This window comes from Ochotona curzoniae, unplaced genomic scaffold (assembly GCF_017591425.1).
Source record: "Ochotona curzoniae isolate NIBS_2020 unplaced genomic scaffold, NIBS_Ocur_1.0 scaffold_2683, whole genome shotgun sequence".
NCBI classification, from domain to species: Eukaryota; Metazoa; Chordata; class Mammalia; order Lagomorpha; family Ochotonidae; genus Ochotona; species Ochotona curzoniae.
In genome coordinates, this window is record NW_024467100.1 from 334,165 (window position 1) to 350,437 (window position 16,273).

The 16,273-nt window shown below is 47.6% G+C and overlaps 1 protein-coding gene across 1 annotated transcript in view; it reads right to left on the minus strand.

The window, feature by feature from the left end:
- POU2F1 (POU class 2 homeobox 1) overlaps positions 1 to 3,404 on the minus strand; it is a 142,514-nt gene extending 139,110 nt beyond the window's left edge. Inside the window, exon 1 of the mRNA XM_041003406.1 lies at positions 3,348 to 3,404. The gene's annotated coding sequence lies outside the window, so the exon portion shown is untranslated. The remainder of the gene's footprint in view (positions 1 to 3,347) is intronic.
- Positions 3,405 to 16,273: the final 12,869 nt, after the last annotated feature.

Below are 16,273 nucleotides of genomic sequence, written 5' to 3' on the forward strand. Positions count from 1 at the left end.
AGATTGGGCCAACTGGGCACTCCATTAGACTGGGCTGTGTTCCGTCTGTGGGAGTCTACGGACTCACAATATGCTGTAAAACACCCACATACATGGATAGCTTCTATACTTACTCAAAATCCAGAGTTTCCAATTGAGAATTTGAGGAAATGAGCTTTTATAACAGCATGGGAAGCCAAACAAGATTTAAAGCCAGTTACCAGTATCCTTTTCTGTATTATAAAAACTGAGAACAGCAAAACCAGGATACCTAAAATTTTACTTCTAAAGCAATGCGTGCTTTATCATGTTGAATATAATACCTAAGCCTCCGTCGTGGTTAAATTGCAGCTATAAAGGAAATCATCCCGAGATAAATGGTTTCCCTATGAGAAGGCTTCACTGCTCCACTTCACCTCAGGACAATAAATCAAATTAACTGCACCTTGTCCTCCATCCCATGACATCATCAGTTTGACCACATCTTGGGAATCAGGTGCAAAACATAGGCTATTTACAGCATGAAGGCATATGACTGCTGCTTGTTCACCGACCCTCCTGCTGCAGGTCTCTGGGCGGGTCTCAGAACAGCCAGAGGAGGTTTTTTTTTCTGCTGCCTTTTACAGCCTGTCTACTTGGGGGTGAAACAAAAATGGTAAGGATTATTTGAAATTAGTATGCTGTTGGCCCATCGAATCTAAAATTTTTGTTACAAATTAAATTGAAAACTAAAAGACACTGTATGTATGTTGCTAGCAGTCCACAACCAGGTGCTGTGTGCTAATCTCACAGGGTTCCCAGCTGCACAGTTACCTCATGCAGGAGCCCTTCCCTCAGCAGCAGACAACCAAGTGAAATGTGTTCACGTGCACATACACACACTTCCGGGCCACCACAGAGACAAAATAAAAAACGCTAAAGAAAACTGCACCAGGGTACAGACAAATTCAAAACGGTTACTTCCTCTACACAGCAACCATTAATCTGCGTCTTACCAGCAACTGTTCAAGTCGAGATAAAACATCAAATCAATTCAGACACGTGAAAGCCAAGGGGAAGGTGAGGGAACCGCCGCTGCAGAAGAGCCCAGATCAGGGTAGACACAATACTCCTATTTCTTTTTCTATTTTCACTTATTTAGCCATGACACAAACGCTCCAAGGAAATAAAACCCCATGTCAGTGTTCAGTAGTGCTATAATTAAAACAAGCAAGTCTGTGACAGCGATAGCTCTAAATTATGTCGGTCCCATTTTTAAATTAGAATGCAGAGGTTGGAAACGGAGCACTGCACTGCGAAATTATGAAAGTGGTGTTAATTGGAATTTCTGAACTACTTAGTTATTACTCCACTCCCGAGGCGCGGGAGCAGGGGACCTTCAGTTTCACACTGCAGTCCATTACAAAAGCTGAAAAGTGTTTAACTCGGGGAGAAGGGCGGAGCAAATAGGGGGAGTGGGGCCAACTACCTCCAAAACAAAGTTAACCCGCCCGTCTTCACAGGGCAGGTTCCCCCCGCGGCCCAGTGTGACTGCCAGCTGCAAGAAAGTCCTTTTCTTAAGAGAACACAAACTAGTACAAAGTTGCTGCTTAGCAAGGAGAGCTGAAACCTCGCTACAGCCCCAGGAGGGCAGCTGTGGCCGAGGAGGTGGGGTGTTGGGGGGGGGGGCACAGTTGGTGGGGGAGTCAATTCGGTTATTAGTAAATAAATCAGGCGGCAGAGAACATGAGGCCTATCCAACCGCTGCGGCAGCCAAGGCCTAGCTCCCCCCTTCTCTTCCCAGCACAGCCTGGGTTTGATCTCAGAGCCCTGTGGATTGCCGAGGGGAGAGAAAAAAAAAAAGAATCATATCGAACCACAAAAGCACATGGGGCGAATGTAAAATATAAACACGGCGTAGGGCTGTGAGTGGCTGTTATTAAAGGTCTGAATTACTAAACATGAGAGGCGGGGAAAGCCAGGCGGCCATTTCAATAATATAAACCTCCCCGAATTAGACATTATTCAAATGAGAGGAGAGGTTCAGCAGCGAAGCAAGAGTGGAGAAAACACACAGCACCCCGCAAGAAAGCGGCAGCCACGGAGCCAGGGAGGGGAGCCCACGGACGAGGGAGGACGGAGCCCACACACGGTCGGTCCCCGGACAGCACAGCCAGGGCGCGGGAGGCCTGTGTGCGCGGGCGACAGGCCCTCGGGGGGCCAGGGACCCCGGCTGAGGGCGGCCAGGACCCCCCGACGGAAGCACGTCAGGGACCTCCGACCCGACTCGCCCGCCACGCCACGGCCCACGGCGGGTGGGCAGAGGAAGAAGGGACGCTCGGGCGGCCCGAGAGGAGATGCCCTCTGAGGGGAACTTCCCCACCCGCCTGGCCGACGTGAGGGGGGTCCCCCTTTTGCAACCCACACCAAGGGGGCTCCGCGGGGTTGCGCGCGCGCGCGCACGCGGGCTCCCACCCCCGGCGCCCCGAGGGCCCTCGCAGCAGCGGCGGCAGCGGCAGCGGCAGCAGCAGCGGCAGCAGCAGCCCAGGAGCGCCTACCCCTACCCACCTAGACGCAGGCCCGGCTCGGGTCAGGCCGCCACGGCGGGGAAGGAGCGGGGCGCGGCCGAGGCGCCGGGGCCGTGACCCCGGGCTCAGCCCCCCTCGGACCCCGAGCGGCGGCGGCGGCGGCGGCGGGCGGAGCGCACTGCCCGGGAGCAAGCCCGCCCGTCTCTCTCCCTCTCTCTCTCTTTCGGGGCCACCACCAACACCCACCCACCCCCCCCCCCAGGCTGCAAGCCCCCCGCCCCCCGGCCCGGGCCCGCTCCCCAGGGCCAAGACGCGTGCGACCGTCCGGCCGCCGGGGTCCGCTCCGGCCCGCCGCCTTCCCCGGCATTGTGCTCGCCGCCACCTCCAGCCTCCCCCCTCCCGCTCCACGCCCCCCCACCCCGCGCCCCGCCGCGCCCCGCCGGCCCGGCAGCTATGAATATGTAAAATGCCTTTATTGTCCTCCCGCTCGGCCCCGCCGGCCCGCAAGGGTCGGGGTTCGGCGGCAGGGGGGAGGCGAAGCGGAGGCCGGGGCGGGCAGGCGGGCCGGCGGGGCCGGGCGGCGCGGTGGGCCTGGGGGGGCAGGAGGAGGGCGCTGGACCGCAGCCCCCTCTGCCCCTGGTCTGCCCCTGGTCTGCCCCCGGTCCGCCTGGCCGCGGCCAGCCTCTTTCCCCCTCCGCTCGGCGCCCGGCGGGGGCTCCGTGCTCCCCGGCCCCCCATCTCCCCGCCGTTAATTATAATAATCCTGAGTACTAATAAATTATGCTAAGTCGCGGTGGGGGGGGTGCAGCGGGAGCCGGGGTTGAGTATGAATATGAATATGTAAAATGCTGTAATGATTACCTGCTGCTGCTGCCGCCGCGGCTGAACTCTCATCTTGACTCGCTGCTCCTCCGTCCGCCATTTTGAATATTTTAACCAAAATCGCCCGGTCGATAAACCCTCCCTCGCTCCCGCTCCCCTCCCCCTCCCGCCCCGCTCGCCTCCTCCCTCCTCTCCGCCCCCTCCCGCGCGCGCGCGGCGATCCCCGGGCGGCGCGCCAGGGGGCGCTGCTCGCCGCCGGCCCCTCCGTGGAGGAGCTCCGCCCCGCGCGCCACGCTGCGCACGCGCCCCGCGGCCCTCCGAGGCTAAAGCGCCCTCAACCTGCCAGTCACCCCTTCCTTACGTTTTCCTCCCCACCGCCCCCAAATCCGGGCTCTGCACATGCGCGGCGCGCTAAACGCGCCCGAAGCGCGGACGGCGCATGCGCCCCCTCGGCTGGGCACCCACCTGAGGCGTCAACTTTGAAGTGTGCAGAGTCGAGCGCCTTGTAGGTGCTCCTGGGTCTTCCCCTGGCCTCCCGCCTGACCCACCCGCCTCCAGACTTTAATCCCAGGCTCCTGCGGTGGCAACGCGCGCTACAGAAGGGAGGGGCCCGGGACACCGCGGCGGTGGGCGTGCAGACGCGCGCAGGGTCCCTGGAGGCATCCGGCGCCCGCGCCCCTCCGCCCCGCACTGCCCTCGGGCTTTTCCGCACGTTTAAACAGGGACAACAATGGAGGGGCCGCTCCCCTGCTAGGTAATTTCCGGCCCTGTGGGCAGGTAGGGGCGGAAACGCCCGCAGCGGGGAGCTGGGCGTGAAGCACCTGCTGAGCCACGCGCGGGCGTCCCGCTTTGGATTTGAATCCGAACTGATCCCCGCCCCCAACTCTGCAAACTCTGGAAACCTGGCCCCGGCCGCCGCGAGCGGGGAGTGTCCTGCGGCGGATTTAATTTGCCCGGAATCGCTTCTGCTCTACTTGCTGCTAACGCCCGGCGGGCTTCCCCCCGGGGCTTCGCGTCTTACTGAATTGTTGAAGTCCGCCCCTACCTTCCCAAACGCCGCAGCAGTGATGGAAGCCCGTGCACGGATCGTCCCGGCTTCCCCCTTTGCCTTCGGAACCTTTTTTAAGACCTAGCAGTACACTGGTGACTTTAGCAAATGAGGATTCCAAATCGGCAGCAGCTCCTTCGCGAATTTTACTTCGCTGTGTTTGTCGGAGGAAATCTGGGGACCTCGGAGAAAGTTGTGCGGTTGTCGGTGTCTTTCCTTGCAACTAGTCGCAAAGTGTCAAGATTTATCCGATCATAAATAAGTCCTTGGACAAAGACCTAACTATCACGATTTGTAATATAATCTTTAGGATTTTTCTAAGTTTTTTTTTTAATCGAAGAAAAAATGTATTTCTTGGTGGGTGAAAGAGCGTTTAAAACAACAAAGTCCAGTCCATGTCCTCCCGGCAGAGAGCTGACCAAAGTTTGTGTTGGGTAGAACTGCAGACTCTGTAAGAAAGAAACACTGATCTTACTGAATGTCCGCTCGGGAATGTTGCAGTCTTGTCAGACTGCCGACCTTGTGCAAATGCTCTTAAAGCTATTGTCACTGACATCCAGTGGTTTGGGGTGGGACTGATTTATTCCTGCTACTTAAACTTTGAGGTGTTTGACCCAAATAGTTGGACTGCCTCAATCTCATTGTTTCAAGCCATGCCAACCAGCAGTTAAAGAAATGAAAAATGGAACCCTGTGCAAATGAAGCTGCGCATAATGGTCCAAGTTACAGTCACCAGTATTGACTACACGGGAAGTCTCAGAATAATCAACTTTGTTTTAAATAAAGTGAAATACATGTCACTGCTTTGAGAGCAACAGGTTTGAAATAATCTCCAAGAAAACTCACTATTTCATCTTACCTGTGCCTCTAGGTGCAAAAGTACATGTACTTTATTGGGAAGATGGCATATTAACAGATGTCCTAGTGTATAATATTGTTGGAATAAAAATGTATACTGGGGGCCTGGGGTGAAAACTTAGCAAAGTCCTCACCTTACATGCACCAAGATCCCATGTGGGCACCGGTTCTAATCCCAGCGGCCCAATTCCCACCCTACTCCCTGCTTGTGGCCTGGGAAAGCAGTTGAGGATGGCCCAAAGTTTCGTGGGAGACGCAGAAGAAGCTCCTGGCTTTGGATTGGCTCAGCTCTGGGCATTGCAGTCACTTGGAAAGTAAATCAACAGATGGAAGATCTTCCTCTCCGTCTCTCTTCCTCTCTTTGTATCTGCCTTTCCAATTAAAATAAATCTTTAAAAGAAACGAAAATGTTACAGCAGGTGGGAAAAAAGCCTTCCCCAAAAAATTACGTAGTGGTGTTGACCCATCTGTCTGATACTGATAAAATAGTGAAACTGGCGTGGTGAGACACAGCTAAATAGTTGCCATGGAGGTAGTAATGGGGAAAGGTGTGACTATATACAGGCAAGGGGGTGGAAGTAAAGTTGCTCTGTATCCTGATTGTGCTCATGGGAATAGAGATTTATATAAAGCGGCTTCAGACAGTTGATGGAAATTAAGAGATGAGAATATGAGTTGGGCATTCAGTAGTTACCACACATGCATGCCCCATTGCAGTAGCAGAGTTTGAGCCCTCCTCCCGCTCCTGATGCCAGTGTCTGGCTAACACAGAGCTGGGAGGTAGTGGTGGTGGCTCCAGGAACTGAGTTCCTGCCATCCACATGGGAGTCTTGGATTATATACCTGATTTGTGCTTTGACCTGGCCCAGCCATAAATTTAGGGAATGTACCAGCAATGGGAGCTTTCTGTCTGTCTCTCTGTTGTTAGATTTGCCAACCATCAGGGAAGGAATAACTCAGCGAATATATAAAAAGAATTGAGATGGCCTTTATATCAGGGAACCACAGCCACGGGCTTCCCTTTCCCGTGCAGCAGAATGACATATGTGAAGGAGTGGGCTGCAGAGAAAGAAGCACGTGGGAGAGATGTGCAGGGACCTTCATACAGAATCAACTCCCTTGATACAGAATATGGGTTTGTGCTCCTCATTGTTGGAAAGGTGGTTTCACAACCTGAGGGGCCTGCCAGAATTCTGCTGTCTGTTCCAGTTTGGTTGGAAGCAAACTCTGCCCTGCTCTGGTTACCTTGGTAACCCATCATCTGTCTGTTTCTGTGTCTGCCTCTCAAATAAATGAATATATGTATTAAAAAATAATTTCATATTACCTTTGCATATCTATTTTAAGATTTATTTATTTTTTGAGATGGGCATGGTAGTCTAGCGGCTAAAGTCGTCGCTTTGCACATGCCATATGGTTGCTGGTTCTAATCCCAGTGTCCCTGCTTCCCTGCCAGTGGCCTAGGAAAGCAGTCAAGGACAGCGCAAAGCCTTGGGACCCTGCACCCATGTGAGGGACCCAGAAGAGCTTGCTGACTCCTGGGTTCGGATTGGCTCAGCACCAGCCATTGTGGCTGCTTGGGGAGTGAATCAGCAGACGGACAGAAGATCTTCCTAGCTTTCTCCTCCTCTCTGTGTATCTGATTTTCCAATAAAAATAAAATAAATCTAACAAAACAAGAGATTTATTTTATTTTAATTGAGAAGACAGATTTACAGAGACAAAGCTTTCCCCTCTGCAAGTCCTCTCCTCCCCCCCCTCCCCCCCACCTCCCAGTGGCTGCAAAGACATGAGCTGAGCAGATCCAAAGCCAGGAGCCAGGATCTCAGGAGTTTCCTGACCACTGAGGGGATGAGGCAACGGCATTTCTCAGTAGCAAGGACCGTTGGAGACAGTCTGATCGAGCATGCCCATTCACTGTAACGCAAGCACATTACATAAGCTAAGTCTGGGGGATGGCAGAAGGACATCTCCCCATAGATAAGGATAGCAGGCAGTTAAGGTGTTTCTGGTTCCTGATGAAGTTACCTTTAAGATGCTAATTGTGCTCCTTTGGTAAAAACTATTTGTTTTAAAATGCAAAAAAACAGGGTTGCCTAGAATTAACATGTCAGTCCCCTTCCCTTAGCAAGCAGACTGGCCCACCTGGGTCACTGTCAAAGGAATGGCACCACCTCAGTTTATCTTGGGGATTGGGGAAGGAAGCTGAGTCTCACCTTTTGTTTTGGGGCTAGGCAGTAAAAATTAGTTTTGCCCTTGAGGGTGATTCCTGTAAACCCCCTCCCCGAGATGTTGCATAAAAGACACCATTTCCACGGGCTTTTCTCTTCCCTTCCTCCTGTCACCATGGCATGACTTGGTCCTCTCTTGAAGCCCTGTCCTGTTGTTGCAGGATTTTTGACTCCGAGTATGGCAGCAACCTCAAATTCTTGTCTCGCAGGAAAGAAGAATTTTCATGCGGACACAGTTTAGTTTTAAAGCAGGATTTATTAGAAAGGCTGAGAAAAGAAGACTCCCGTCCTAGCGACGGGAGGGGGTTTTGAGATAGAAAGGACCCTTACCCCTGCCATAGTGGCAGGAGGAAAAGGACCCCAGTGCTCTGCCATAGTGGCAGGAAAATAAGAACCCTAGTCCTCTGCCATAGTGGCAGGAGGACAAGAAGCAAAACCCTCTGCCATAGTGGCAGGAAGAGAAGAAGAACCCAAAACCCGAATGAATGGTGGGGAATGCACCTTTTAAAGGTTTCCCTCAAAGATGTTTCTCCATGAAGAAAGAAAATTCCTAGTTTCCATGGTACCTGGCCTTGGGACAAAAGGCCACAGAGGTGCCAGACATAGGACATTCCAGGCCTTGGGCAGATGTGTATTACTTCTTCCTGCTCTCCTTTTAATGATAAAGAGATCGGCCTGAGGCCTTCCCACAGTGGCCGGAGGTAATGGCCGATACTTCTGGTGGGGAATTGATATGCTAATAGCACCCCATCCCTTGGAAGAGATGTGCTCTGGTGAGTTCAAGACATGGTGGGGAAATTCTCTTTTACTCGGGGACCCAGAATACCCTAACTGCCTACTACCCACTCTAACTCCTCTCTCACTGTCACTAGGATGGGAGCCTCTTTTCTCCTTCTTTCTAGTAAATCTTACTTTAAAACTAAATTGTGCACGCATGAAATTTCTTCTTTCCTAAAAGACAAGATGTGATGTTGCTGCTGTATTTTGGGTCAAAAACCCTACAACAGAAGATCTTGAACAGCTCTCCTGTTCAAATAAATAAAAGTCTAAAAATTGACAATCTAATGTTTAGAAAATCATTCAAAAGATGAGATTTTTGTTGAAAACATGGCATAATTGCTTTTAAAATGTCATGCTATATATGTGCACATACAATGGTGCTTCAGAAAGTTCAAGGAAAAGAAAATTGGGAGAGAAATTTGCTTTCGTGCAAAATTTTTGAAATTCATGCATAGTTTTTTCATAACACACATCTTCCATGAACTTGTTGAAGACCGTTCATGTCTTGGAAGATTCAACCAAAGTCATTCATTGCTTAGTGGACATGTCATTGAAGCAAAGCAAGATTGGTTTCAGTCACTGTAAATGTTTTTGAGGTTAAAACCTCAATAGTAAGGCTTCAATAGTAAGCCTCAGAGCCTTGATCTCCTTTTTGTTTAGAAATGTTTCTGAGAGAGATTTTGATCCTACCTCATATATTTGTAAGGTCCTTCCCCAGAGCAGGTGGACAGTCCTTCTATTAAAGTAATGAATGTATCCTGACCACATATCTTAATATTCATTAGAGGATGTCAAACATACTGACTGTAGCTGACTACTGCAATTTATGTCTCTCCAGTTAATGTATGATGTAGAAATCTTTATCTAATGTAGTTCGTTTATAGTTCAATACTTGTCAAAAGGCTCAATGGCATTTTTGGAGCATTATCTGATGACTATACAGTCTGTCCCCCTCTAGTTTAGGATCAGCAAATTTAAGACACTGGTCTTCCAAGCCACTGGCCAACTTCTGCAATTCAAAGCCTATGCATAGGCTCTTACCCAGACCTGATTCTTCAGCCAGCCATTGACATCTCATCAGCATTGGCATACAAGATTAAATCCATTTGCCGTTTTACCTCTAGATACTCTTAAGAGCCAAACTGTCAGTAAGTCATGAGCTTGAAATACATCATTTTGTCCCCTTGTAAGCTTCTTCTCTAGAATTGTACTTTGGACTTAGGTCATCAGCTTACGTTAAAATCATAAGAAGGAAAAATAAAAAACTCTTCCGAAAATGTATTAAAAAGGAAAATTTAGGATAGAGGAATTTAATTTGCTTTTTTTGCCTTCTGTACATTGCTTGCTCTTGCCTTCTGTACTTTGCTCGCTGAAAAGGACAATGGATAGCCAAACAAACATCTCATGATTTAGTTTAGAAAGAGCCTGGGAACCAGAGAGAGATAAGGGGCACCTGTGGCTGCATCCGGATTAGGTCATAAAAAAGTCTTGAGACAAGCATCTCAGGGAAGAAGTATGATAAGGAATTGAGGGCGCAGTGGAAAAGACCCTAATTTCATGGCAAGGCAAAGATCTTTTATGGCCCCCTTTCCTGAGTGTGGTTTTTAGCCTTTAAAAAGAATGCTGAACAAAGCCTTGGGGCTGGTGTGTCTACCCTCCTGTGTGGGGACAGGCCCCAGCCCCAGTGCGCTGGTGATGGAATAAAGCCTCCTGCTTTTGCATCAAGTCTCATCTTCGTTGTTCATTGGGGAGACTCACTCTCTCAGGGAAGGACAGTAAGGTCGTCCCATTTGGGGGTGCCTTACAGTATCATGTTTAACCGTAGAAATGTTGATTTGGTGAGGTGACTGCCTCCTTTTTGAGGAACCTTTCCTAAAAGCAAAAGTTAAGACATTTCCCTAGATTCACACAATGAGGTACAAGGCTAAAACCTGAACCAAAGAGTGTCTGAATGCTTATTACCTCTGCCTGTCCTCGCTGGGCCCACAAATGGGCCCGGGTCCTGGCTGCCAGCTTCAGCCCCCAGGCCTGCCTTGCTCAGGCCCCTACACCTTCAGCCCTTCACTGGGTCTCAGTGCGGCAAGGTGCCTGTGCCCTCCTGCGTTTACTGATCCCATTTCTGCTCTCCTTACTCCTTCTTGCCTCTGCCTATCCGTTCTCATAAGCTTTTTCTAGATAAACTCTCCCTGCATTTACTCATCAACTCACTGTGGCCTGACATCTTCTCCAATCATTTTCCTGAAATTACTTTATTGAAAGTCACTGATGACCTCCTAACTGCCAGATCTGATGACATCTTCGCTCCTCATCTTGCCCCATCTCTCGGCAATTTGACAATGTTGATCGCTCCTTCCTGCTCAAAACCGCCTCTGCCTCTGGCCTCAAGGGCAAATTGCTCTCCAATTTCTCCTCTTATCTCTCTGCCCACGTCTTGATTTTCCTCACTGGATCTTCTTCTTCCCATCTAATAGAGCTACTCTCCAAGGATCTGCCCTTGTCTGTCTTTCATGTTGCAAGCCTGTTTGATGTCATTAACTGTCCCCACAATTTCCACCATTCTCTCTCTGGAGAGCAGTACCACAGCTATACCCTCAGCCCAAACTAGCCCTCCTCCGCAGATTGTCAGACTAAGTCAGATATCTCTTTCACCAAAATATCAACTGCTCAAAGACCAGGATACCTTTACTTTGTTATTTTTTTCATCTCTTTATTCTCTACTTGACAATACAGGACCTAGTTATAGTCTATGATAAGCATTTTTTAAAGGAAATTTTCTTGCATATTTTCCCTTACCTTTTAGTGGTCATCCAATGTCATCTAAGAGGCCTTTATTTATTCACAAATATTAACCAAGCACCTGCCATACACTTGGCATTGCTCCAGCCAAAACATTTCTTTTGGATTTTTGGAATATTCTGGAATCAGTATATGTTTAATCCACTTTTTTTTTTTGAATCTTCAAAGCATACATCTGTAATTCTCCCTCTTTTAAAACTAGCCAAGTGTAGTTATGGGAATACATTTGTAATTCTATATTTTTATCCACTCTAATATGCACTTTTCCTCACATTTTGCATCTCTGGAATCAAGATGTATCTGCTCAGGGGTTTAATAATAAAGTTTAAGCAATTTTTTATGATACAGCTTACAATCAATGACATTTTAAACTATGTGCATCATGATCTTTTATACTGAAAATTCAACTTTAAATATTTCATTCTAAAATGTTTTTATCATCCAAGAAATACTTGGCAAGTCTGAGTGTACTGGATTTTCTAAAAAAAGGAGAAACAATATTTTTAAGGGATTTTCAACTTTTTCTCTAGCTAAAATTAAAGGACTTCCATTGCCACAGTACTTTCACAGTTCCTGACATGCCCCCTGCTTTAAATACATAGCAACGACTTACAAAAACACAAAGAGAAAACAAGGTCAAAAGTAAGAGTTATTTCCATGATGGAGAAAGAACACACAGATGCAGATCATGAATGGGTCAGCCACTTGGGCCTGCCAGGATAGCACACAGTAGTAGGCAGTGCTACCCAGAGTGTCAGCATCACAAACAGGAAATGCCAGAACCAGATCTTGAGCTTGAAGCATCCCACCAGAAAACACACACACACACACACATACACACACACGGCTCCTACTCACACACTTTGGTAAGTGGTGAATTTTTTTTACAATTTCTTTTATTTTAATAGACACATCTTGCATAAGTCAAAACTACAGCATTTTATGATTCAGGAAAGTCTCACATTTACCCCATTCTTCATTTGCTTCCCTCCTTCTAAGGGAAACGTTTTTGTTAGTTTGTTATATATTCTCCCAACATCTCTTTTTGCAAATATAGATATATATAAAATACTTTACACAATTAATTTTCTCTCTTTTCCTGCACAAAAGTTCATACCACATACACTTTTGCCCCTTAACTGTACTTACAGGAGCTGGCTCTATATGTGAGCATGTGGAGACTTGGCTTCCTGTCTTCTGTGGTGTGTACACTTCACTGGGTTCATGGACAGCGATCTACTCGGGCTCCCTGTTACTCACCTGATCCCAGTGAACAAACAGCCTTGTACTGGTGCCGTTTCACATTGCTGCACACGTTTATTAATGGAGGCTGAGTGTCACAACTGAGGCATGAGAGCAGACACCCTGTGGGTCCTTCTCACACCACAGAGCCCCTAAGCACCGCCAAAGGGTTTGTGAGACTAGAAGAGGCTCAGGGAGTGAGGCAAGGTGATTGCAAAACTAATGAACAGCAAATGAGAGACTTCAAAATCACTATATCTACATACATGCCTATAAATACATATTTCCAAAACTAAAGATCTGTATGCATGCTAATATTATATATATTAAATGCCTTTAATTAATTTAGTAAATTTCATTTATATTTAAGTAACTTAAAGATGATAGTTTATGTTGAAGCTATTAATCCTGTTATTAAAATAGGGTCTATGGGGACCTACATTATAGGGTAACTACTGAAGCCAACAGCTGAGATGCCAGAATCACATATGGACTCTGGTCGAGGCCCTGCTGTTTCATTTCCTATCCGGCTGCCTACTAACATGCCTGGGAAAGCAGCAGAGGACAGCCCCAAGTGCTCGGGCACCTGCACCCACCCAGGAGACCTGAAGAAGCTCCTGGCTCTTGGCTTTGGTCTGGTCCATCCCCAGCGACTACAACCATTTGGGATCTGAGCCAACAGATGGAAGATCTTTCCATCTTTCTCTCTACTTTTCTGTAACTCTATCAAATAAATTAAAAAAAAAAAAACTTTTTAAAAAATGGGCCCGTGTTTTTCACCTAAACCAGAATTGATCCCTAATGATTCAAAAATTTTAAATCAAAAGATAAAATTAAAAGCTCTGGAAGAAAACATGAATGATTTCTTTATAAGTAAGTGTGGCACTTAAGTAATAGACTGATAGACATGACTGCTTATGAAGGACTACACTATTATAACAATATGGGGAAAATCAGCCAGGGGTTGAGAATTTGGGGAGCAGGTAGGGAAATCCTAGACCCTTTGCAATTGTACCATAAGAGTAAAAAATAATAATAAAATTAAATAAGTGTGGCTATAATAGTATTAAAAATTTAATAAATCCAAAGGAATGAAAATACAAGTTAACAAAAGACTCATTTGTCAACAAGATGTAACATGAATTTATATGCAACTAGCAATCTGTCTTGAAAAAATACAAATTAAAGCGTTTTAGTTACAAGGAGCTTTCAGAATGACCATTCGCATAGATTTTATTTCTTTTATTTTTTTTAAAGATTTATTTATTTATTGGAAAGTCAGATATACAGAGAGGAGGAGAGACAGAGAGGAAGATCTTCCCTCTGATGATTCACTCCCCAAGTGACCACAACGGCCGATGCTATGCCGATCCAAAGCCAGGATCCAGGAACTTCTTCCAGGCATCCCACACGGGTGCAGGGTCCCAAAGCTTTGGGCTATCCTCGACTGTGTTTCCCAGGCCACAAGCAGGGAGCTGGATGGGAAGTGGAGCTGCTGGGATTAGAACCGGCACCCATATGGGATCCTGGCACGTTCAAGGTGAGGACTTTAGCAGTTAGGCCACGCCGCCAGGCCCTTGCATAGGTTTTAATACAAAAGGAGTTCTGCCTACTATTACCTCACCAGAATGCAAACTAACTGTTGCGTTCACTCCCCTCTCAGCTGGGTTATAGCAGGCAGATGCAGCCCAGACTACGCATACGGCTAGGCTCGGCTATGTTTAGATACATAGAGGTACTTCAAAAATTTCATGGAAAATAGAATTAAAAGAGAAGTTTATTTTGGTGAAAAATTTTGACATCCATGCATATGAAGAGCCTTCAAAAATGTCACAGCAGTTAACATTATGAAAAACTACATGCAAATTCTCCACACTTTTTCATGAAAATAAAGTTAAGACGTCAAGATTTATTTCTTTGAAAGTCAATTACACAGAGAGGGATACAGAGACCTTCCATGGTTCACTTCCCCAAGGGCAACGATGGCTAGGACTGGACAAGGCCCAAGCCAGGAATCAGAAGCTTCTTTTATGTCTCCTACAAAGGCGGCAGGGTCCCAAGCACTTGGGTCATCTTTTGCTGCTTTTTCTAGACCATTAGCAGGGAGCTGGATCGGAAGTGGAGCAGCCAGGACTCAAGCTGGCGCCCACGTGGGGTGCTGATGTCAGAGAGAGCAGCTTTACCTGGTAGACCACAATGCTAGCCCCCTCTGACAGAGCTTTAACACAAAGGAGAGAACTCTGCCCCATGTTGGCCAATGCAAGGCTGCGATGGTTTGGGAAAGAGGAGCAGCAGCGACCAGAACAAAGATGGTGCTGGAAAAGGGAAACTTAAACATGTGAAGGAGGTGCTGTGAGCAGCTGATCAGATTCAGGGTGTGGTACTGGTTAGGTGTGTCTTTAACCCCACACATGCACCCAATGCCTGGGATCCAGGATCAATCCCCACCCCACAAAGTGTGGGTCACGATGCTTTCCTGGTGTTTCCTGTTATTGGAGGCAGTGGTGAGATCACACGAGACACCCCCACCATCTCACCAGACGTGCCTACAGTGACCAGCCTTGCGCAGGTGGGCAGGGCCAGAGCCCATGACAGAAGAGCCACCCAGGTCAGCTCCTTGGGCAGAATAGGAAGAGGGAAAGCAGAGTCATTCACTGAGTTATTGCAACTTCTTTTCCGCCAACGCCCTACATAGCATTTCCAGAATGTAAAACAACATAGCCTTCCTTCCAGATAATTTTTTTTTTTGTCTATAGAGTACTCAACAGTGTGAGTTGAGTAGGCTCCCCTAGATCAGAGGAACAGATGCACCTGACTCCTGAATTGGGAGCAGGAATTGTTCAGAGTCCAGGACAGAATGGATTCAGGAGAGACCAACTGTAGCTCTCTGGTCGGGCAGCACACAAGTGGCCAGTGTTATGGAACAGGCAGCTAAGTTGCTGCCTGTGTTGCCAGCATCCCATACTGGTCCTGGTTCAGATCTCTGCGGCTCCACTTCCAATCTAGCTCCCTGCTACTTAATGTGCCTGGGAAGGCAGTGGAAGGTGGCTTATCTGCTCGGGCCTGCTGCCACCAACATGGAAGTCCTGAATATAATTCCTGACCTAGTCCTAACTATTGCAATCACTTGGAGTATGAACCAGCATTTAGAAAGTCTCTCTCTGTAATGCTCTTTCAAATCAATAAATACACAAATAAAAATGTACTTAGGTAAACAGCGTTTTTAAAAGAAATTGAAAGACAAGCCATGTGATAGAAGAGCCCCGACTGGAGGTGAGGAGCAGCAGGCAGCCTGTCGGGGTAGGATCACCGCTTCCACATAAGAGAGGATGTAGGGTGGAGGAACATGTTGAATGTTCTTTCCTTTTCTGGAGTCTTGTGCCATCCTTGGGAGGACAGAGCTATTTCCAATGCATGGCCCAGAGGGGCTGAGGTTCACCTGCCCCGAAGTCCCTTGGGCACTAAAACCTGAGCTCAGACTGCCTCCCGTCAGAGGCAGGCTGCCCCAGTTCAGCAGAGAGAAAACCCAGAACTTTCCATTGACAGGGAGCTCTGATCGCTATTTACTTTCTCATCTATTTCATATTATGATAATGTTTTCCTGGAATTGGATGATATAATGCCAGAAATTGAAGATGTTTATTCGCGACAAAGATTGCATCTGCAGGCTTCCTGTCATAATCAAGCAAAGTTGCTCACATCATTTATGATTTCCAGTCCTCTCTGTATATGATAATGCTTATGTTAGGAAATCTGCCTTTACTGAACCTGCTGATCTTCTGAAGGAGAATGGGCAGAGGCGGGGCCTGAGCCATACCCTTGGATATTCATCGAGTCTGGAGTCTCCCTGAAATTAGTTTGCTGGGAAGTATTGCATGTGACGAATGGTATGCTATTTAAATGATGCTGTGGATGTTTTTCTCTTGGAATAAAGCAAATTACTCTAACAAAACTATTTTGTTTCATTTATCATACAAAAGTCATGTTTGAATTCCATCTAGGCCTTAAAA